The sequence below is a fragment of the Delphinapterus leucas genome, chromosome 13, assembly GCF_059928025.1.
Source record: "Delphinapterus leucas isolate spDelLeu-1000000601 "Yukka" chromosome 13, BTC_Dleu_Yukka2, whole genome shotgun sequence".
Lineage (NCBI taxonomy): Eukaryota > Metazoa > Chordata > Mammalia > Artiodactyla > Monodontidae > Delphinapterus > Delphinapterus leucas.
The window spans coordinates 13,983,150-14,006,347 of record NC_143141.1 but is presented as its reverse complement, the minus strand read 5'-3'; the positions used below and the strand labels follow the sequence as shown (position 1 = coordinate 14,006,347).

Below are 23,198 nucleotides of genomic sequence, written 5' to 3'. Positions count from 1 at the left end.
CCAGGAGGCCAGAAGAAGTTGAGATGATGTTTAAAATATGCTTGGGGGAGGCTTAGTCACAGTTTGGATGGGGTGAAGAGAGTAAGAAGCTGATCTGTGATGGGAAAAACCCACATATTGGTTGACAACTTGTATTCACGCTGTGTCATTCTCCTCTCTTGGTGCAGACACACATTTGCTGTAAAGTTGCGTCAACTTGCTACAGATCTTTAATGTCGAGAACATTCAAACAGAAGCATCCTGAATGCAACTGGAGAGCCAGGATTTGAATTCAAGTAAGGGGCCAGGGCTGGGGAGGCAGCCTCTGCAAGGGGGTAATAATTTAAGTTGTGAGAGTGGGTCTGATTGCAAAGACAGGTAGAGTGGAGGGGAGGAGCCGAAGAGGATATTGAACCTTTAGGGAAGGCGCATATTTAAGGAGATAGAAGAAAACACTGACATTAATTCAGGTGGTGTAGGAACTTCAGGATGGGGCTTGAGAAGTTGGCAAGCGTTTATGGAGAGGTGGCTGCTGCAGGTGTGGGCTATAAAGGAGCTTTGGGAGGGCATTCAAGCTTGGGACAGCTTGAATACAGCCTGTAGCAGGGAGAGATTGTAAGCCTGTGTTCAGTGCCTGGTCCACTTAAGGACATGCTTATCAGAGGAAGACTCACAGGTAGGGAGGGAGGCGGGGGAGGGGGGGTAGGCTGGGGAGGGTAGGGAGTTGGAGTAATGTTGGATGAGGTGACATTGATGTCTGCACCTCATTTATTGTTCATTCACTTAAATGTTTCTTCCATTCACTTTTTTTTTTTTAAGTTACAAAAGTATTTGGACACCGAAAAAATAGAGCAAATAATATAAAACACTCATATGCTCCTTGGAAAACACCCCTCAAAACGAATGTGTTAGCATTTTGTCATATTTGCTTCAGATAAACATTACAGATACAATTGCAGCATCCTCAAATAACTTGCCTCCTCCCCAGAAGCAAAAATTGGGTTTTTGTCTCTCGGTTGTGAAAGAAGGATGTTACATTTCCAACTATGATCCTGGATTTGTCTATTTCTCCCTTTAACTCTGTCCACTTTTTGCCTGTATATTTTGAAGCTCTGTTGTTGGATACATACACATTTAAGATTGTTCTGTTTTCTTAACAGATTGACCCTTTTATCATTACAAATTGTCCCTCTTTATCTCTGGTGATACCTTGTTTTGAAGTCTAGTTTGATATTCATATGGCCACTCTAGCTCTCTTATGTTTTCTGTTTGAACGATATCTTTTTCCATCCTATTACTTTCAACTTGCCCCTCTCTGTTTTAATACCTTTACTGTGTATATATATATATATATATGTATTAGCTGTATATAGTTTTTGAGATTGTTTCAATATACAGAAATATTATCATATTGAATGTCTTTGAGTTTGAGTTATGCTGAGACATAAATTGAGTTCATTTAACTTAAATGCTGTATAGTAGTATTATCTGGTGAATATACCACAGTTCAGTAGTTCTCAATCAGGGTCTTTATACCTCTGGGGGGATGTAAAGACTGTCCTTAAGGATACACATAACTTTTAAAAAATTTATTCCATTGAAGTATAGTTGATTTATAATGTGTTAATTTCTGCTGTACAGCAAAGTGATTCAGTTGTACATAGACATACATTCTTTTTCATATTCTTTTCCATTTTGGTTTATCACAGGATATTGAATATTGTTCCATGTGCTATACAGCAGGACCTTGTTGTTTATCCATTCTATATGTGAGAGTTCGCATCTGTTAATCCCAAACTCCCAATCCATCCCTCCCCCACACGCCTTCCCCCTTGGCAATCAAAAGTCTGTTTTCTATGTCTGTGAGTTTGTTTCTGTTTCATAGATAAGTTCCTTTGTGTCATGTTTTAGATTCCACATATAAGTGATATCATATGGTATTTGTCTTTCTCTTTCTGACTTACTTCATTTAGTATGATAATCTCAAGTTGCATATACGTTGCTGCATTATTTCATTCCTTTTTATGGCTGAGTAGTATTCCATTGTATATATGTATATATACCACATCTTCTGTATCGATTCATCTGTCGATGGACATTTAGGTTGTTTCCATGTTTTGGCTATTGTGAATAGTGCTGTTATGGACATAGGGGTGCGTGTATCTTTTTGAATTACAGTTTTGTCTGGCTATATGCCCAGGAGTGAGATTGCTGGATCATATGGTAATTCTATTTGTAGTTTTTTGAGGAACCTCCATACTGTTTTCCATAGTGGCTGCACCAATTTACATTCCCGCCAACAGAGGATTCACATAATTTTAAGGGGTTTGTTTTCCAGATCCCAAAAGCCTGTTTCTCCTTTTTCCTGAGACAGGTCTGCCCAAGAACAAATGCCTTTGTCAAGTTTTCACACAGATTCTCCGTCCCCAGCCCACATTTCATAATTGCTCTTTTCCTGCTTTGAAACAAAACAGCAGACTTCCCACCCTCCTGTACCTTACTGTGGTGCAGTCAAAGAGAAACGCCCAAATAGTTTTCATTTAGTATCCGTCTGCTTCGGAATTGCCAAAGAACGCATTTCTCCTGAGTAGAGTCCGCGAGATGCTGGGAAACAGGGCATGCGGGAGAGTACTAGAGGCAGAGCTCCTCAGGACGGACTCCCAAGTCTCCTCACTCTACCTGCCTCTCCACTGCAGAGCTGGAATTCAGAAGCGAGACAGTTATTATGGGATGCACATTAACATGTTCATTAGACTTGCAAAAGGGATCAGACTTCTTTTTTTAACAGAACGGAAGCCTGATTTGCTAGTTGGTTTGACATTGAAGCCTTTGCCAATGAGGTTAGTTGGCAGTCTTTTTATTTTCCGTGAATCACATGAGGGAAAACTTTAGCTCCAAAGTTGTCGTGAAAACAAAGTGTAAAGCCTTTTTTTTTTCTCTACGTGGGCCTCTCACTGTTGTGGCCTCTCGCGTTGCGGAGCACAGGCTCCGGACGTGCAGGCTCAGCGGCCATGGCCCACGGGCCCAGCCATGGGATCTTCCCTGACCGGGGCACGAACCCGCGTACCCTGCATCGGCAGGCGGACTCTCAACCACTGCGCCACCAGAGAAGCCCCTGTAAAGCCTTTGATAAGATAAAAAATATTTTATCAAAATATTGTTTTGGTAAATTTGTACGGTAATTAAAAATATTCCTATTTCCCCAACCCTTTCTAAGTTCATCAGGGTAGGGAAATGCTTTTGGTGAGAGAGGAACAATGCAGTTGATAGCTACTTGATAGGCTGTAGTATAAAGCCTATTTCGGTGGATTCCAGAAACTGAGAAGTGAATAACTCTAAAGATCATGACCAATCCACACGCAGGTCAGTGCTTCCTGAGTCTTTCCTTCCAACATAATTGGAAGAAGACCTACTAGAGCTGGCAACTGTTAGAGATTGAAATGAGTCTCCCCACCACCCCCCGAAATAAAAAAATTTACATATGCTGAAGTCCTAATCCCCAGTATCTCTGAATGTGACCTTATTTGGGGATAAGGTTTTTACAGAGGTAAACGAGTTAATATGAGGTCATCAGGGTGGGTCCTAATCCAATATAATTGGTGTCCTTAAAAAAGGGGAAAGTTGGTTACAGACACATAGCCAGGGAGAACATCAAGTGGAAATGTTGCCAGATCTCAGCTTCTCTGTGCACCGATGCCGAACAGAAGTACCGAGACAGAGATTTTGGAGGATGAGAGAGATGGCTTTATTTTTCTCTGCCAGGCAAAGGGAAGACACAGTAGGCTAGTGCCTCAAGAACTGTGCCCCCACCCTCTCCTTGGGGAATTGGAGAAGATTTTATACGTGGGGCTCACAGGCGGGGTATGTGGTAAGGATCAAAATAGTGAAGGTCTTGCATTATTTTTCCTTTGCATTATTTCAAAACAGTCATAGCTGGCGTCAGGCAGCCTGGTAATTGGGGTCCAGCATTCTGGTAATTGGGACCGTTTGTCTCTGGTTTATCCGCCGGCGATCTTCTTTAGAAATGCAGACGCTACAGGGAGTGATTTGTTACCAGGGGGCACAGGGGATGTAGTGATAGGCACAGGATGTAACTCACACAGAGTCGGGGCGACAGGTGCAGAATGTAATTTACATAGTGTCAGAGAGTAAGGTTAGCTTTGTGAAGAACAAATCTAGTTACAGACACTACAGATTAGTAACAGTTAAAATAAAACAAAGGGGTGATTAACTCTTTCAGGCCAGGTTATGTTTCTTCTCTGGCCTGTTCACTGTTCCCTTTGTTTTCCTTGCTCTCAGGAGAAGGAAAACTTCATCTCTATTTTTGCTGCAACAAAAATAAAGACAGAGATAGGGGTGATGCTTCTACAATTCAAGGAACACCAAAGACAGCCAGCAACCTGCTAGAAGCTATGAGAGAGGCATGGAACACATCTTCCTTTCAGCCCTCAGAAGGAACTAACGCAGTCAACACCTTGATCCCGAATTTCTAGCTTCCAGAACTGTGAGACAACACGTTCCTGTGGTTTAAGCTACTTAGTTTGTGGTACTTTGTTAGTTGCAAAATAACAAAGCAACTAATAGATCATTAAAATTACCTTCTGATCATGGGTCACTATTGTGGGGTGATTGGGGTTTTTTTGGCCGAAAAAATTTTGGAAAAAGATAAAAGATTTAGTGACTCTGCTGTAACAAAGCCAATTGTTTATTTATGGAAACAAGGGTTTTCAGTGCTTACTTGTTATGAACAAAACAAAAACAAACAAACAAAAAAAAGGAAAATAATTGATGCTGAACTCTGTCTCATTCTAACGATAGGTAATATTATCCTGTGGGTTCATTAACTAATTGGACTCTATTCATCCCATTAAGAGCTGAATTTCCCCTTGTCGAATTAAAAAAAATGCACAACATGAGAGGAGCAAGTTAAGTTTTATTGGAGGCAAAATGAGGACGGCAGCCCGGGAGACAGCATCCCAGATAGCTCTGAGAAACTGCTCTAAAGAGGCAGGGGGGAAGATCAGTATATATGTGATTTTGGTGAAGGGGGAGTACATGCAATCAAGCACATATTTTTTACAGAAGGTTGCTGCTAGCCAAGAAGAGCAGACGTCAGTCACCATGAAGGATTTTAGTGCTTTTCTAGATATGAGGAGATACAAGAATTGGGCTCATAAAATGGGCTCCTGAAAATATCTAACTGTCTGAAGACCTGTTCTGCCAGTTTTTCCCAGAGCGCAGCGTGCCTCATTTCTGCTCTCTACCTGAGCTCCTTTCAGGGGGTGTTGAAAGTCAGCAGCTGTAGCAAGTCATGATTTAATCCCTGTAGAGGTCGATGGCAAGTGACAATGGGAAATGCCAATTCGTAGCTGACACCCTCCAAGTTACTGTTTTAGAAAACTTCTTATTTTGAGGTGATTACAGATTGACACTGCAATTATACGAAATAATATAGACAGATTCCAAGTATCCTTCATCTACTTTCCCCCAATGGTAACATTTTGCATAACTGTAGTATATTAGAACCAAGGGTTACTTTTTATGTTTAATAATTTAAATTTTTATAATTTAAAATTAATTTTATTTTAAATTTGTTATTTTTGAACAATTGGGTACTACTGATAGTTGCAATGATGGCATAATCTAAACCTTTAATACTTAGAAATTTATGATTGTAGGAAATTAAAACTTCAGTTTGTATACTTTTTTTTTGGCAAAGAAGTATGATCAATAAAAGATCTTCAAGCATAAGAACGTATTATATTATAATAAATGTCTGTGGAGGAAGTGGGATAGAATTCATAAGTTTGAGGAAAAACAGGAATGATGGAAAATTTCCAAAAGTTAAAGAACTTGTTCTTGTATTTTTAAAATGGGTGATGGTGTTGCAGCAAAAAATAGAAATGAGACTTTTCTTTTCTGATAAACAAGGAAAATAAGGAAACAATGAACAGGCTGGGGAAACAGCCCATAAAGAGTTAAGCAATCTTGGTTATTCTTTTGCTGTTACTGCTAACAAACACTTGTAGCTAGACTTGTCCTTCACAAAGCTAATTACTCTCTGACTCCGTATGAATTACCCTTTGCACCTGGCATTTCTTCTCCCCCTACACTCCCTTGTAGCACTCTTCATTTCAGAAAGAAGGTTATGGGCCGATAACTTCAGGGACACCAGACGAGGTTGCTTTGCTGCCTGATGCCAGCTCTGGCCATGAATTTTCAGAAGAAAAGCAATGCAAGACCTTATTTACTTTGACTGTTATCACCCACCCCAGACCACGAGCCCTGGGCTACAAAAACCTTTCCCTATTCCCCAGGGAGGGGGGCACAGTTCTTGAGGTGCTAGCGCACTGTGTTCCCTCTTTGCGTGGCAAATAATAAAGCTACTCTTTCTCGTTCCTCCAAAACTCTGTCTCCGTATTTCTTTTTGGCATCGGTGCACAGAGAGCCAAGATTTTTGGCATCAATGGTTGAAACAAAATTGATACATCATCTGTTTATATTCTATTAGAAATAAAAAGAGTGATGTAAAGTTTTATTTTAAAATACCAATATTTACAACACATTGGAAATTATATACTTTACAAGTATACTATGATGAAAAGTGTTTGATGTCAAGTTAAAACTGAGTGAAGAGGTACACCACACTCATAGCAGCATTATTGACAGTAGCTAGAACGTGGAAACAACCCAGATGTCCATTGATGGGTGGCTGGATAAGCAAAATGTGGCATATACATACAATAGAATATTATGCAACCTTAAAAAGGAAGGAAATGTTGACATATACTGTAGTCATGGACGAACTTTGAGGACGTTATGCTAAGTGAAATAAGGCTGTCACAAAAAGACAAATGCTGTATGCTTCACTTACAGGGGGTACATAGAGTAGTCAAAATCGGAGACAGAAAGTAGAATGGTGGTTGTCAGGGGCTGGGGGGGAGGGGTAATGGGGAGTTGTTTAACGGGTATAGAGTTTCAGTTTTGCAAAATGAAAAGTTCTGAAGATGGATGGTGGTGATAGTTGGACAACAATGTGACTGTACTTCATACCACTGAACTGTGCACTTAAAAATGGTTAGGATGGTAAATATTATGTGTATTTTACCACAATAAAAATTTTTTAAATGAGTGGAGCACATAGTCTTTCACATTTAGGGGGTGATACAAGAGAAGTAAGACTTGATGACAAATGCCACTGTTTACTTCTCTAGTCCTCTGTTGATGGACCTTTTGGCTGTTTCCAGTTTTTGCCATTATAAACAACGCTACGGTGAACATCCTTGTACATATACTTCCTAGAGTCCATGTACAAGATTTTCTCTAGGGTATCAACCTGGAAGAGGAATGACTTAAGGAGGACACTGACCTTGAGAGGAATGATGTCTTCAAGCATCTTCTTCTCTTACCCCCATAGCTACTGGCAAAGTTCTCTCCAAAGTGATGATACCCACTTACACTCACACCAGCTATGGATGAATTTCCATTTACCCACATGCTTTCTAATTCTTGGTTTTGCCAGTGTTTTCAGTTCGGCCAATCTGATAGGTGTGAGCTGGTATCTTATTGTTGTTTAAACCTGCATCTCCCTAAACAAGGATGGGATTGAGCGTTTTGTCAGATGTTGGCCATTCAGCCTCTTCCGAAAAGCACTTGGTTGCTTTCTTTGCCTTCTTTGAGTGTCAACAATGTTAGTAGCTTCCACACACCAGGTGCTGTCCTTATCTTCCAGAACTCACATCACTTAAAATACAAATTTCATTGGTGCTTAAAGAACATGCTTTCTTGCCAGTCAGTTGTTCACTACTAATTTCAACAACCAAATGAGGCTTCAGCTCTTTTCTCTGTTCAGACTGTCCTGAGTCTTGCTGTATTCACAGTTCAGGCTCTGCCAAAAAACTCTACGAGGCAAAATGAACTATCAAAAGGCCAAGGCTCCTTTCTTTCCCCTCGCCTTCTCCCTCCTCCCCTCCTTCTCCTCTTTCACCTCCTCCTCCTTCTTTTTTGGTGAGACAATTTGTCGTCTTGAAACCGTTTACCCAAAACAGAAACTTTAAAAAGTCAGTGGAAATTTTTCTTTTTGCACAAGAGGGTTAATTTTTTTTTTTTATTTGGCCGCTGGTGGAGCATCCATGAAGTAACTTGAACTCGACCGTAAAGCTTTTCACGCTCACATTTCACAAACTATGACAAGCCCCTCATGCAACTTTCCGAGGGGACCTGAGTTGTTGTCTCTGGTTACCTGCGGGGTGAGCTGTGGAAGCCGGAGGACGCAGCAATGGAAACATTGCAAGAGGGGAGAACGACTGTTTCCACGGCTAACCACCAGAGCCAGAGGGCGGGCCCCGTAGGACGCTGACCCATTTATCAGAGTCTTCTCTGGGAAGAGGAGGAGGGAGGTGTGGATCCTGGGAGAGGAAGGAGGGCAGAAAAGGCGGAGCTAGGGAAGGAAAGAATAGGTGAGGGAGGCCAAAGGCTTTTTCCCTCCCTTCTCGACTCGTCTTCCGGTTCCTCCCACCCACCGCCTTTGGCGGGGGCGGAATGATGGGCTTTAGAGGATTTCTCAGGGTGGTTTGCACCTTCTCAGTTTAGCAGGAAGGAGAGAAATGAGCTGCTTCTTTCACACCCCAGACATTGCGGTAAACTGCCCTTCAGGAATGTTCCTGGCTGTGCTCAGAGGCAGAGGCATGAAATAGGATCTCCACGCAGAGACCCCCAAGCGATCGCGCAATGGAGAGGGAGCTACAGGGGGCTGGGGTGCGGGGCTGTGTGTGTGTGTGTGTGTGTGTGTGTGTGGGCGTGCGGTTGCCGTGGGTGTCTCTTGCCGTCCGGGGCACCGGCTAAGCAAATGGGGACACGTGGTACCACGATGAGGGTGCCAGGATGTGGTGGGTGCCGCCGCGGACAGGCTCACGAGGAGCCCAGCCTCCCGCCGCCCTCAGCCGGTGGGGTGGGGACTGGGGAGGGCGATCAAAGCGACTAGAGCCAGCTGGGCCCGGATTCAGTCTTCCTGGAGGCTAAGAAGCAGGCGTGATGGGAGTGGGGGGGTCGGGTGGCGAGCCAGGCTGAAGGCAGGCGGTGCTGCAGAGGTACGGTGGCCCGAGGCGGGGCTGTGGAGGCCGAGTTGATGCCGGAGAGGAGCTGGGGGCCGGTTGACACTCCTTCCCTTCTCGGTTACTCGTTCTGCACAATTCTCTCGGCCAGACTTGGGCAGAGGTCTCAAATATCCACCCCGATTGATCCAAGGCCTGGATTCTCCTCCACCGTTTCTCACAGAAATTTTTTTCTGGGGACAGCCAGCCCTGATCGGAGGGGGCGGCACATTTCCCACTCTTACCCCAGGAAAACAGGGGCCCCAAACGAGCGGCAGGTGCTGGCCTTCTGCAGCTGCACGCATAGGGCACAGAGCTCAGCCCGCAGCACTGGGATAGAAACTGGGGTGCCATAGCGGGTGGGCAGGACCTTGCGGGTGGCGGGGCGGGGCGGGGGGAGGCAGGTGAAGAAGCGCCTGCGGGCCCCTGGCTGGGGGCGGGGGGAGGAGAAAGGAGAGTTCTAGAATCCGGACCTGGAAGTGAGCTCAGAGAAGATCCGATCCAACACATTTATTTTATAGAGGAAGAAAATCGGAGGCCCAGGGACGGTGAGCCATTTACTAGAGTAACTCAGGAGGCCAGAACGGAGCCGGGACCAAGTACCACGGGACGCTCCTTCCCGCTCCCGAGCGCTGCCTGCCTTGAATAAAATCTAATGCCCCACTCAGTCCAGCAGGGGGCGATGTTGCTCTAGTTTGGGCCTGGTTGGGCGCCGGGCGGGGCGGGAGGAATTGTGAATTCAGTCCGCGCGTGCCCCCAAGCAAAACTGAAGCCGCTTTACGCTCCCTCCCAGCCCGCCGGTGCCCAGCCCTCTTCAACGACCCCACCTAGCTGTTCCCCGGCTGTGGCTTTGTCCTCGCTCTTCTCAGGATCCCCACCCCGACTCCCAAGAGTCCTATTAGAGGCCCCTAGAGTTCTACTTTTCTTCGGCGACCGAGGGTACACTGGGGGATGGAGTGGCATGGGGTGGAGGGCAGGAATTGCATTTGACTGGGGATCAAAAGACTGGTTGAAGACGGAATTTCTGGCCCAAGATAGGGCGGGGAGATATCTCGGGTAGACTCCTAACCTCCCCCAGTCCCTCAGTATCTACCAATGAATGCTAAACCATCTGTGCGATGCATCGTCCATAGAAATAAAATGTCAACGCTTTAATGGTGGAGAGGAGTCCCCAATTTGAGAACCTCTCTTCTTTGTGCCAGGCTGTGAGTTCTCCCAACTCTCCTTCCCTCACTTGTCAAAAATGAAAAGGGACCGGACTGGAGATCCTGGGCCGTCTCAAGTTCCGGGAGCCCCGCCCGGGGCTGACCCAGCAGCCGTCTACTGGTCCGTGGAGCGAACGGCGGGACCCAGGCGCGGAGGGGAGGCGGACAGGTTCCTCCAGCTTGCTCATCCAGACCAGCAGCCCCGAGGGAGGGCAGGAGGGGTGCACCAGGCAGGAAGCGGACGGGGTCGGGGGGCTTGGGATGCCCTGGGGTCAGGTGGAGCGGCCGGCCCCTGGTTTTCTCTCGCGCAGGGCGCGGTGGTCACTGTGCAGGGTAAGGTCCAGGCGGCGGGTCGGGTCTCGCCCGCGGGTCTGGGAGAAGGGAAAGCCTCGGAGCACTAGGTGAGAGGTTACAGGGGCCGGGACCTCTCTGAGATTCCTTGGCCTATTCACCGATTTTGTTCTGCTCTTGGTTTTAGTTTATGTGGAAGGCTCAGCTCCGCACTGGCCCAGGAGGTGCTAGGAACCAGAGTCCGTTGGTCAAAAATTTTGAAAAATAGAAAAGAAAAAATAATCGCTTATAGTGCCAGTATGGAACTATAATCTCTCAACATTTTGGTGTATTTATTTTGTTTTTGTTTGTTTGTTGTTTTTTTTTGGGGGGGTAAGCCTTTTTTGTTCGAATCCTATACTTATATATTAAAATTTTTTTTCCGTCATTGTCATCATATCTCCTCTTCAGGTTTCCAGGCTGCTTTTTACAATTCTTGTACACAGTTTTTTCTAACATATTCTTCATGAGTCTCACCTGATATCTGCGTAATATTCTGTTTATATTTTGACCAATTAGTCCCCAGTTAGTTGGACATTTAGGTTGCGTACTTTTTCATTATGATACAGTGGTTTCTAAATAGTATGTAATTTCAATTTTTGTGTTTTAATTATCCTAAGAGTTCTTTAAAAATGTTACAATTTTTAAAGTGGACAGATTTTTTTCCCCATTTGTTTTTAATTTTATTGTCCTGTGGTCTGAGAATGTGGCTTGTATTTACGCTTTTGGAATTTATTGAGCTTTTGATAGATGGTCAATTTTTAAAATAACTTTAGGCATAGTTTTGAATGAATGAATAAAAAATTCTATATATTAGATCAAGCTTAGTAAATATATATTATCCATATTTGCTATGTTCTTTATTTTAGTCTACTTGATGGGTTAATTTTTGAAAGAACTGTAATTTTTCAAAATATGTTGGTGGATTTGCCATTTCCTTTTTATATTTCTAACAGATTCTGCTTTACATATTTATTTATTTAAAAAAATTTTGTTCAAGTTTTATTGAGATATGATTGATGTGTAACATTGTATAAGTTTAAGGTGCACAACATGATGGTTTGATATATGTATACATTTCAAAATTATCACAATAAAGTTAACTAACACATTTATCCCTTCATATAGTTACATTTTTTTCTGTGTGTGTGAGTTGAGACCGTTTAAGATCTACAGTCTTAGCCACTCTCAAAAATGCAATATAGTATTGTTAGCTATAGTCACCATGCTGTACATTACTTCCCCAGAACTTACTCATCTTACAGCTGGAAATTTGTACCCTTTGATGGTTTTATCTCTATATTTTAAAGTAACATTATAAGGTGTAAAAACCACGTGGCTGTTTAGATGATAAACAAATACACTTATTGGCATATATATCTTTTTATGCATTTTTGAATTATTTTCTTGACCTGGATTTTCAGAAGAAAATGGCCTTGAAAGCCAAATTGGCCTCTTAAGGATTTGACAAATGCACATTGTTGGTTTCCACATGGTCAGCAAAAGGTATAAAAAGAACACAAACAAACAAGACGGTAAGAAATGGGGATACTTTAAAAACTTTGATTTTTATTGAGGTGGACTTTTTTTTTTTTCTGTAGGTCTAATCAGTTGAATTTTCTTTTTTTGTGTGTGGATAGTCCGTTCTCATCTTTCTGTGCTTCTGTTTTCTAACTTTTAATTTGTGGAGATTAATCTCTTCCAGCTCTTATATTCTAGGAATTATGTTTTTATTTATTCTACCACAAAACACCTTATTGAAAAAGAAAAAATCCATCCCTTCAAACCAGACACCTTGAATTCACCCTGACTGGCTCTCTCCCTGCTACCTGAGCAGATCTTTCAATGTAGCACACAAAGCAGGTAGGGGTCCTGTGGGACCTAAAGATTATACAGTTGGGGGGAGGGGCTTCTTTAGCTCTTTTTTTTTTTTTTGCGGTACGCGGGCCTCTCACTGTTGTGGCCTCTCCCGTTGCCGAGCACAGGCTCCGGACGCGCAGGCTCAGCGGCCATGGCTCACGGGCCCAGACGCTCTGCGGCATGTGGGATCCTCCCGGACCGGGGCACGAACCCGTGTCCCCTGCATCGGCAGGCGGACTCTCAACCACTGCACCATCAGGGAAGCCCCCATCCCACAAATTTTGATAAGTTGTGTTTTCATTTTCATTTGGTTCAAAATATTCTTAAATTTCTACTGAGACTTATTCTTTGGCCCATGTGTTATTTAGAAGTATGTTGTTTAATCTCCAAATATTTGGGGATTGTCCAGATATCTTTCTGTTATCTGATTGCTAGTTTAATTTCATTGTGTTCTGAGAACATACTTTGTATGGTTTTTATTTTTTAAATATTGTTAAGATGTGAGTTATGGCCCAGAATCTGGTCTATTTTGGTGAATGTCCCATGTGAGCTTGGGAAGGATGTATATTTTGCTGTAGTTTGACGGAGTATTCTGTAAATGTCAATTAAATCAAGTTATTCGATAGTGCTGTTCAGGTCAATTAACTCATTACTATTTTCTGCCTGCTGGCTCTATCAATTACTTATAGAAGGGCACTGAAATATCCAACTATAATAGTGGATTTGTCTATTTCTCCTCGTAGCCTCAGTTTTTGTTTCATATATTTTGATGCTCTCTTGTTAGGCGCATCCACTTTAAGGATTGTTAAGTCTTGGAGAATTGATCCCTTTAACACTACGTAATGCCCCTTTTCAACCCTGGTAATTTTCTTTGTTCTGAAGTCTGTTCTGTCTGATTATTCCAGCTTTCTTTTGATTAGTGTTAGCATGATACAGCTTTCTCCATCCCTTTACGACTTACCTGAGTCTTTACATTTAAAGTAGGTTTCTTATAGACAACATAGGCTTGGGTCCTGGATTTTTATACTCTGACAATCTCTGGGGAGTAGTGGAGGAAGGAATGAGGGTGAAGTAAGTATGAACATTTATTTCTTGAAATAAAAAACTGAAGCAAACTGGAAAAATGTTAAAGTTTCTAAATCTGACAAGGGTCCCTGGGCATTTATGATATGGCTTTCAGTGCTTTTATTTGACATATTATGCAATTTATTTGTTTTTTAATTTTTTTACATCTTTATTGGAGTATAATTGCTTTACAATGGTGTGTTAGTTTCTGCTTTATAACAAAGTGAATCAGTTATACATATACATATGTTCCCATATCTCTTCCCTCTTGCGTCTCCCTCCCTCCCACCCTCCCTATCCCACTCCTCTAGGCGGTCACAGAGCACCGGGCTGATCTCCCTGTGCTCTGCGGCTGCTTCCCACTAGCTATCTATTTTACATTTGGTAGTGTATATATGTCCATGCCACTCTCTCACTTTGTCACAGCTTACCCTTCCCCCTCCCCATGTTCTCAAGTCCATTCTCTAGTAGGTCTGTGTCTTTATTCCCGTCTTACTCCTAGGTTCTTCATGACATTTTTTTCTTAGATTCCATATATATGTGTTAGCATACGGTATTTGTTTTTCTCTTTCTGACTTATACCCTGAGCAAACCATAATTCAAAAAGAGTCATGTACCAATATGTTCATTGCAGCTCTATTTACAATAGCCAGGACATGGAAGCAACCTAAGTGTCCATCAACAGATGAATGGATAAAGAAGATGTGGCACATATATACAATGGAATATTACTCAGCCATAGAAAGAAACGAAATTGAGTTATTTGTAGTGAGGTGGATGGACCTAGAGTCTGTCATACAGAGTGAAGTAAGTCAGAAAGAGAAAGACAAATGCCATATGCTAACACATATATATGGAACCTAAGACATATTATGCAATTTAAAGCAAAAATTCAAAAACTCTGTCCTCTTTTGAAGTTTTTTATAGAATAATTACATATAACAAGTACCTGCTGTGTCCCAGGCACAGTCTGAAGTACTGGGATTCGCAAGGTTAATGAAACATCTGTTTCCTGGCCTTAAGTCGGGGTGGGATTTAGGCCGTTCAAAAATAGCCAGGGAAATCATGTATCTGAGAAGGGGTTAATATCCAAAATATATAAACAACTCATACAACTCAATAGCAAAAAATCGAACAATCCTATTAAAAAATAGGCAGAGGAACTGAACAGACACTTTTCCAAAGAAGACATACAAATGGCCAATTGGTACCTGAAAAGGTGCTCAGCATTACTATTCATCAGGGAAATGCACATCTAAACCACGATGAGATACCACCTCACACCTGTCAGAATGGCTATTACCTAAAAGACAGGAGATAACAAATGTTGTGGAGGGTGTCTGGAGAAAAAGGAACCCTTGTGCACTGTTGGTGGGAATGTAAAGAATTAAAAATAGAATTAAAAATAGAGCTACCATATGATATGGCAATTCCACTCCTGAGTATTGCTCCAAAGGAATTGAAATCACTGTCTTGAAGTGAGATCGGCATCCCCATGTTCACTGCAGCATTATCGACAATAGTCGAGATATGGAAACAAGTTAAAAGTCCATAGATGAATGGATGGATAAAGAAAATGTGGTGTATATAAACAATGGAATATTGTTCAGCCACAGAGAACAAGGAAATCCTTGAGGGCATTAACTGAGTGCAATGAGTCAGACGGACAAAGATAAATGCTGTATGATCTCCCTTATATGTGGAATCTAAAAAAACTGAACACAGAGAAACAGAAAAGATGGGGGGGGCGGGATTGGGTGATGGGGATCAAAAGGTATAAACGTCCAGTTATAAGATAAATGAGTTCCGGGTGTGTGATGTACAGCATGGTGACTGTAGTTGGCAACACTGCATTGTATATTTGAAAGTTGTTAAGAAAGTAGGTCTTAAAAGTCCTTATAATGCGAAAAAAAATTGTAACTATGTGAAATGAGGGACATTGACTAGTCTTAGTGTGGTAGACATTTCACAATATGTATATATCAAATCATTATATTGTACACTGTAAACTAATAAGGTATTTTGTCAATTATCTCTCAATAAAACTGGGGGAAAAATAACCAGGATCACTTGCCCAGGGTCACACAGCAGCCCAAGTCTGCCAGACGCCAGCCTCTGTCCTAACCACTGAGACATTCTGTCTGCCCCAAGAGCTCGGACCACCCCTCCTCCAGCCTCACCTCTTTACCTGAACCACGCTGTGTAGCTGGAGTTAGTTGATTTGAAAAGACCAACTTTATTCTCAAATAATCCAATAACTCAGACTTTTATCAGGTTACACAGGCTTCTCGCAAGTTTTTCTCCAAACTCACCTGCTTGCTGCCCCTGAAAGTCTTATGGAGTGGCTGGGCTATTTCTGGGATAAGTGGGGAGTGGGTAAGGCGTTGGAGCTAGGTGTTGCATCGTACTGCTCCAATTCATTAAATGCTGTGTGATTTCGATCATGCTGGGGAACCTCTCTGAGCCTCAGTCTCCTCACTAATATCTACTTTAAATAAGGCTGTTAGGAAAGTAAAGGAGAAAAGGAACGCACAGATGCCAGCATCGTGCTGGCGCCTGGGAGGCACTCAGCAGATGGGAGCTTTATTACTCTTCTTCATCTTGTGGTGAGGAAGCAGCTGGGGTCTAGGCCTTGCGCACTTGAACTGAGCCACACTGGGGGTCCTTCACGCCCCGGCCCACGCTGAGATGCAGGGTGAGTTGGGGTCACTGCCATAGGGCTTGGTAAACGAAAGCTGGAGGATTGTTTTTAAGCCAGTGTGGACCCCCAAGTGGAACATCTTCCTTCCCAGGGCAAACCCCTTCAGAACCCTTGGAAAATCCCAGTTTCACTTTTAGCAAGACCCTGCCGCAGCGGGGGAAAGCCCCCACTGTAACCAACCTTCTCCAAAGGCAGTGTCCCCTTGTGGGGGGATGCACTCGTTCTATGCCCCTGGCTTCCTGCACCCTGCTCTTCACACTGCTAATGCCTTAGCTCCACCCCATCATGCCTTCTTTATCTTTTTGCCTTTTCCAGCTCTGCTTCTCTCTCATTTTGGACAGCTACTGCACTACTTTCAGGTTCTGGATTGTCTATCCGCCTGGATGAGGAGTCTCTGCCCAAAGACCTCGGTGAAGCCTCTCTTGCTGTCTCCTCAAGCAACTCAGTGTAACCCTGTACTTAGGTTACCGCTTCCAAATAATCCTGCCCTAATTTGCCTCCAGGCACAGAGTGGAGTAAACCAGGTACCCACCCTAGGGCTTTGAGTTCCTGCAGTGTTTCTAGCATAAGCTCTATGCTTTAGGTCTATAAACACAGCAGGAAGGTCTGTGTACTACAAGGAAAGCTGTTCCACTTGGGAAACACAGAGTTTTAAAATGTTGCATTTTTCTAAGTCACGATCCGTGAAAGAAGTAACTGATAAAATGGACTTCGTTAAAGTTAAAAACTTCAGCTCTGCTAAGACAATGTCAAGAGAGTGATAAGACAAGCCACAGACCGGAAGAACTATTTGCAAAAGATACATCTGATAAAGGACTGTTATCCAAATTATACAAAGTACTTTTAAAACTCAACAATAAGAAAACAAACAACCTGATTAAAATAAGGGCCACGAGCTTGACAGACACCTCATCAAAGAATATATGAAAATGGCAATTTGGCATAAGAAAAGATGCTCCACATCATACGTTATTAGGGAAACGCGAATTAAAACAACGAGTTACCACCACACACCTATTAGAATGACCAAAATCCAAAACACTGGCAACATCAAATGCTGGCAAGGGCGTGCAGCAGCAGGAACCCTCACTCATTGCTGGTGGGAACGCAAAATGGTGCAGCCACTTCGGACAACAGTTTCCCAGTTTCTTTCAAAACTAAACATACTCTTATCGTATGATCCAGCAGTCATACTCCTGGTATTTACCCAAAGGAGTTGAAGACTCACGTCCACACAAAAAACTGCACAGAGATGTTTATAGCAGCTTTATTCACAATTGCCAAATTGGAAGCAACCAAGATGTCCTCCGGTAGGTGAATGGATAAATAAAGTGTGGTACATCCACACAAGGGAATATATTGAGTGCTAAAAAGAAATGAGCTATCAAGCCATGGAAAGACATGGAGGAAACTTAAATGCATATTACTAAGTGAAAGAAGCCAATGTGAGAAGATTCCATCTATATGACATCTGGAAAAGGCAGAGCTATAGACACAGCAGAAAGACTAGTGGTTGGCAGGGGTTAAGGGGAGGGAGAGATGGACAGGTGGAGCACAGAGGATTTGTAGGGCAGTGAAACTACTCTGCATGATGCTATAATGATGGATACATGCCAGTATACATTTGTCCAAATCTATAGAATGTACAACACCAAGAGTGAACCTTAATGTAAGCTATGGACTTTGGATGATAATTATGTGTTCATCAATTGTAACAAATGTACCATTCTGATGGGGGATGTGGATAAGGGGAGAGGATATACATATCTGGGAGCAGGGAGTATATGGGAAGTCCCTGTACGTTTTCAATTTTGCCGTGAACCTAAAATTGCTCTAAAAATACAACGTCTTTGAAAAAATGTGGCAATCTCCTAATACAGAATCATACCAACACTGAAAAAGTATTTCCCACCTATAACCCAGCAGGGCGATAAAAAAGTGATACCTTTTTTATTGTGGGTGAAAGTGGTGTAGAACTGGTACTTGCTGATGGCCTGGAAAGCAATTTGAAACCAAGTATTAAAAGCTACAAAAATATTTGTATCCGTATGTTCTGGAAAATTTCTCCAGTGGATATAATCTTAGACTTGTCACAGTAGGGTATGAACAGAGATGTTAAAGGTTGAAAGCAATTGAAATGTTCAGAAATAAAGGGTCGTTTAAGTAAACTATGATAAGCCACTCAATACAATTTTAAACGTTAAAATCATGAATTGATGGGAATTCCCTGGCGGCGCAGCGGGTAAGACTCCACGCTCCCAATGCAGGGGGCCCGGGTTCGAGCCCTGGTCAGGGAACTAGATCCCACATGCATGCCGCATGCCGTGCAACTAAGCAGCCCACCTGCTGCATAAGAGCCGGTTCAACCAAATAAATAAATCTTTAAAAAAAATTATGAATTGTTGTAATTATGAAAACTGTGTAAGAACAATAAAAATGCTTATAGTATACTTAATAAAAATATACACTCAGCATAATTACAACTAAAAACGTTTTTAAAACATTAGGTGAAAATACATCAAGATGCTTTTTCCTCACTCTTTTTTCTAGTTTCTAAGTTTCTGCGATGTATATTACCACGATTATATTACTTTTACAAATGGAAGACTTAAAAATAACTCACTTCCCTTCCCGGGGAGCAGTGCTTACTGCAGAGCCGCACTCTGCCCGGAAACAGCCTTCAGAACGCGGCTTCTGTCTTTCTGGGGCTGAATCAAGTAGTGTGTGTGTGTGTGTGTGTGTGTGTGTGTGTGTGTGTGTGTGTTGCTTTCTGTTCCATATTGTCTGTGTTGTGTATTCCTATGTCATCTCATAATTTTCCAGTTTAGCATGTTTATGTCTTTCCCACAACTATTAAAATTTTCAAAAACTGTGGCAAAATGTATATAACATAAAATTTGCCGTTTGAATCATTCAGTGTACAGTTCAGTGGCATTAGGTACATTCACATTGCAATATCAGTGGCATCCATCTCCAGAACTTTCTCACATTCCCATCAAAAACGAACTTTCTCACATTCCCATCAAAAACGAACTTTCTCACATTCCCATCAAAAACGAACTTTCTCACATTCCCATCAAAAACGAACTCCCCCCCCACCAACCTTCTACGTTCTGTCTCCATGCATGTGACTACTCTAGGAACCTCATCTATGTGGAATCATATAATATTTATCTTTTCCACCATCATTTTTAAAGCTCTCTAACGATAAGGACCAAGCCTCCGATTTATTTTCATTTTAAACGTAATGTGTATTTGCTCATTTATGTCAATATTACAGTGCTAAAAAAAAAAAAAAATATTACAGTGCTAGGCAGATGGTTCAGCAACGCTCAAGAAACGCACGTGGTCAGTCTCCGGGGCTGACAGTGCAGTGCCGCAGAGAGAACAAGGGAAAACAGAGAAAGAAGGACACAGCATGAGAAGTACGCTGAGTGTGGTGACGGAGAACCGCAGGGGGCTTTCTGGAAAACCTAAGTGTTGTCGGATGAGTGGAGGAGGGGTCCTGGAGGGTAGTGAGGAGGAGCCCTGGGGGGTCCAGGCAGAGGGAGGGGAACACAGAGTATGAGGATGAAGGGGTCTTTGTGCAGGGTGAGTATGTGTGTGTGTGTGTGAGCGCACGCGCAGGCAGGAGAACTGAGGGAGATGGCAGGCCCGGGGGCTGGGGGTGCAGGAGTGTATTTTAGGTGTGGTGGAAGGTGTGGAAGACCTGCTTCTCTCGCCCGGTTGAGAGGAAGAAGTGCCCCGGGCTTGGCCAAGTGCACAGCCAAGAGCAGGAACAAACGCCAGTATCTCGTGCGGGCTGCTGACTCTACCACACTCTGTGCCCGCATGACCTCCCGGGCCAGGTGCCAGGGAGCCCTGTTTACCAGACACCAAGGCCGAGACACAGGTCAGTGCAGCCTCTCACCCAGCACTGCCCAAGCCCGGAACCGCCACTTTGCTCTGCATCTTGGTTTACGGCTGGGCGGCTGTGGGTACAGTGCCTGCGGTACGGCAGGCAGGCGATTGTTATCTCTAAATTTGTAGGAGTGAAAACAGGCGGAGGGACCAGAAGCTGCCGCCCAAGGTCGAAGAGCAAGTGAGTGAAGACTGAATAAGTGATTGCATGAAAGAGCGAATGAAAAGAGAAAAAAAAAAGAGTCCTATGCCCCAGCATCCTCTCCCTCATTCCCTCCCAGGGTCCTGGGGGAGGGAGGTTTCATCACTCCACTGGGCCTGCGGAAGACAGAGGGAGGCCTGTGGGGGGAGGAGGGGGGAGGAAGGGGGAGCAGGGCCCACCACAGAAGATGAAAAGAAGATTCTAGACTCTTCAGAGCACACTTGGGTGTGCTTTCTTCTGCTTCTTTCCTAAAGCCTCGTCTAGACCCTACTTACTGTAAATGCAACGTTATGTCCTGTTTTTCCTTTCTTATTTGCATAAACATTCTCTGAGTCTCTTACAAAATATTTGACATTGTTGAGCGTTGAATAACTGTCTGCCAAGTAAATGGACCACAATTTATGAAAATTTCCTCTTACTGTCAATCATTTACATTGTTTCGATAATTTCTAAAGTCCGCAAACAATGACGTTAAATAATTCGAAAAACACCAAGAGTAACCTTTCCTGAGACTGATCTCCAGACTGGGTTTCAAAGGTCTGAGCAGTTTCTTTGGGCCCTGTCGGTTTCGACCTTCCAAGGTACCTAAGGTGTCTGTGGGTCTTCCACAGAGGTCAGAACCGAGACACTGCATCTGTGCTTGTAAGTGAACTTGTTCCCCAGCCCAAACAGCTGCTGGAGGGGGGCCGCCCTATATAACGTCCCCACATAAAAGCGGCAGGTGTGCGGGTGGGACCCAGGGTGGCAGCAGCTCTGCCTGACTCCCCTTGCTCATGGGGGTCAATTGCCTGCCTCAGGTGTCCCCCCAACCCCTCCTTGGGCCATTCCCTTCAACTTCCCTTGGGAATGAGTCCAGAGTACAGGAATTCTTGCACGTTTTAATCTGACCTCATCTGAAGGGCAGCCTCAGAGTCCCCAACTGTTGCAGCAGACCCCAGGCACGCAAAGACAGAGGCCTGTGGCTGGCTTGCGGTTGCTGTGATCAGCTGTGATCATGCTGAAGTCCAAACGGCAGCCCTGGCAGGCACCACGCGGCACTTTGTGCTAGTGGATGGTGTCCTGAGGCCCTGGGGGAGACCCTGCCCTGGGAGCCTGGGCTCCCGCCAACTCAGTCTCCGACTGGCTGATGCCCATGGGCCAGACACCTCTGGCAAGAAACCAACAGAACATACAAGGGAGAAGAAAACTGCTGAGACCCGTTCTTGGTGCCACCTCCAAGTCTGAGTACTCAGCAGACCATCACCAAGGCGTGGGAGCTTTCCAGAAAGGACCACCTCCTTCCTGGTCGGCTTATCTCCTGCCCATCCACCGTCACCCTTTACCGCCCTTACCTGACTGTATCAAGCCCAGTGACTCAGCAGGTGTCTGTCAGCCACCCCCAAAGATGCACTGAGGAGCGCATCCGTGACCCTGTCCTCAGGGAGGGGACACCATTTGGTCATGAAGGGGAGCACGTACCTGAGTGTGTGGACATCGCCGGCTGGAGCTCTTGGAGGAGAACATCCAAGACAGTGCCCCCAAACTCTGATAAATCTGTAGACCCAGCAGACTGAGGCACCTGTGTTTTTAGGTGGTTTTTTAGGAAGTCTCATTTTTCTTGTATTGATATGCCCTTGAAACCCTGGGAGGAAGTGTGGTCTTGTGGGGAGCATTTGCTGTCGGAGGAGTCCATCTGGGCCAGGGGAGTGAAGGTCACACTGTCCCCTGCTTAACCAGCGACACCACCTGGCGGGGTGGCAGGGTGAGGGAGGTATAAAGCCAGTGCGCTCCTCCCAATAAACAAAACAAACAGCAGCCCTAAATTGGTGACTTTCTCGCAAACAATGGAATATTCAGAGAATCTGTGATGTGTGGGTTTGTAAATGAAGAGGAAACAGGAACCACTGCTCAATTCATAGTGATACCATTGAAAGTTGCAGTGGTTCTGGGCAAGGGGAACACCAACAGATGTGCTGGGAAAGCAGATGAACCCAGGAAGGGTGGCGGTACATCTGGGGGCATCGCCTGAGCCCTGTCACATGGAAGGAACCCCAACTCCCCCTCTTAACCTTCTCTGTATGGGTACCTTACTGTGTCACTGCTGGGTGTGAAGAGTGACAATTAAAAATAGCCACTTCCTGAAAAACAGGAGAGCTGGTTCAAGATTATTCCTGAAATATACTGTCACTTGCATTGTAGTCGGCTTCCTTGAGTGGGCTAGAAAGGGATGAAGTGACAGCTGGCACACTGGGCATCAGCCATGGAGATGGTCACTCGCGGATCTCACTGTAAATTTTATGGCAGCAAAAAGGTCAACTTGGTGCATTAGTGATTCAGAACTGCCGTCAAGTATCAGTCATTGAGTAGACGTGCTTTTGAGCGGTTCTTGGAAGTTTGCAGGGACTTCCTTTGAGAAAAACATTTTCGAGTGGAATTAGTTAACTGCGAACTGGGTTGCCCAGAGAATGTGAGTTCCATGTCACAGGAGGTATTTAAATGCAGGGATGAGGGTCGAGCTCTTGGCAAGGTTGTAGTAAAGGGTGTTGAAGTCTTATTTTGGAAGCTGAATTAGATAGGCTTTAAGTTCCTTTCCCAACATATAGCTCTATAACTCTAAAGGATAGGATTTTACCAATTGCAAAGATTTTCGAATTTTAGTTGCAGTTTGCTCCAGCCACAGGAAGAGTAGGGAAAGATCCCACGGGATGCCTTATATGCAGGGATCATGAACTGTGGGGTTTTGTATGGTGAGAAGACCAGGTAAGCTTGTGCAGGACCCCAGATTAAACTGGTCTTGCTCCAATCCTCACGGGTTGGGGTGGGAAGAGGACATCTCACTAGATATCACTGGGTGGTGGTATTCCTGTCTCTGCCTTTTGCTTTCC

General features: G+C 44.0%; 1 long non-coding RNA gene across 1 annotated transcript; it reads right to left on the bottom strand.

Annotated features, from left to right (window-relative positions):
* Positions 1-1,553: 1,553 nt before the first annotated feature.
* On the bottom strand, positions 1,554-22,065 carry LOC149747692 (uncharacterized). The gene is made up of 2 exons (XR_016395362.1): positions 21,793-22,065; positions 1,554-2,677 (listed from the first exon to the last, which is right to left on the bottom strand). It is a non-coding gene; the product is annotated as an uncharacterized LOC149747692 (long non-coding RNA).
* Between the last annotated feature and the right edge of the window lie 1,133 nt (positions 22,066-23,198).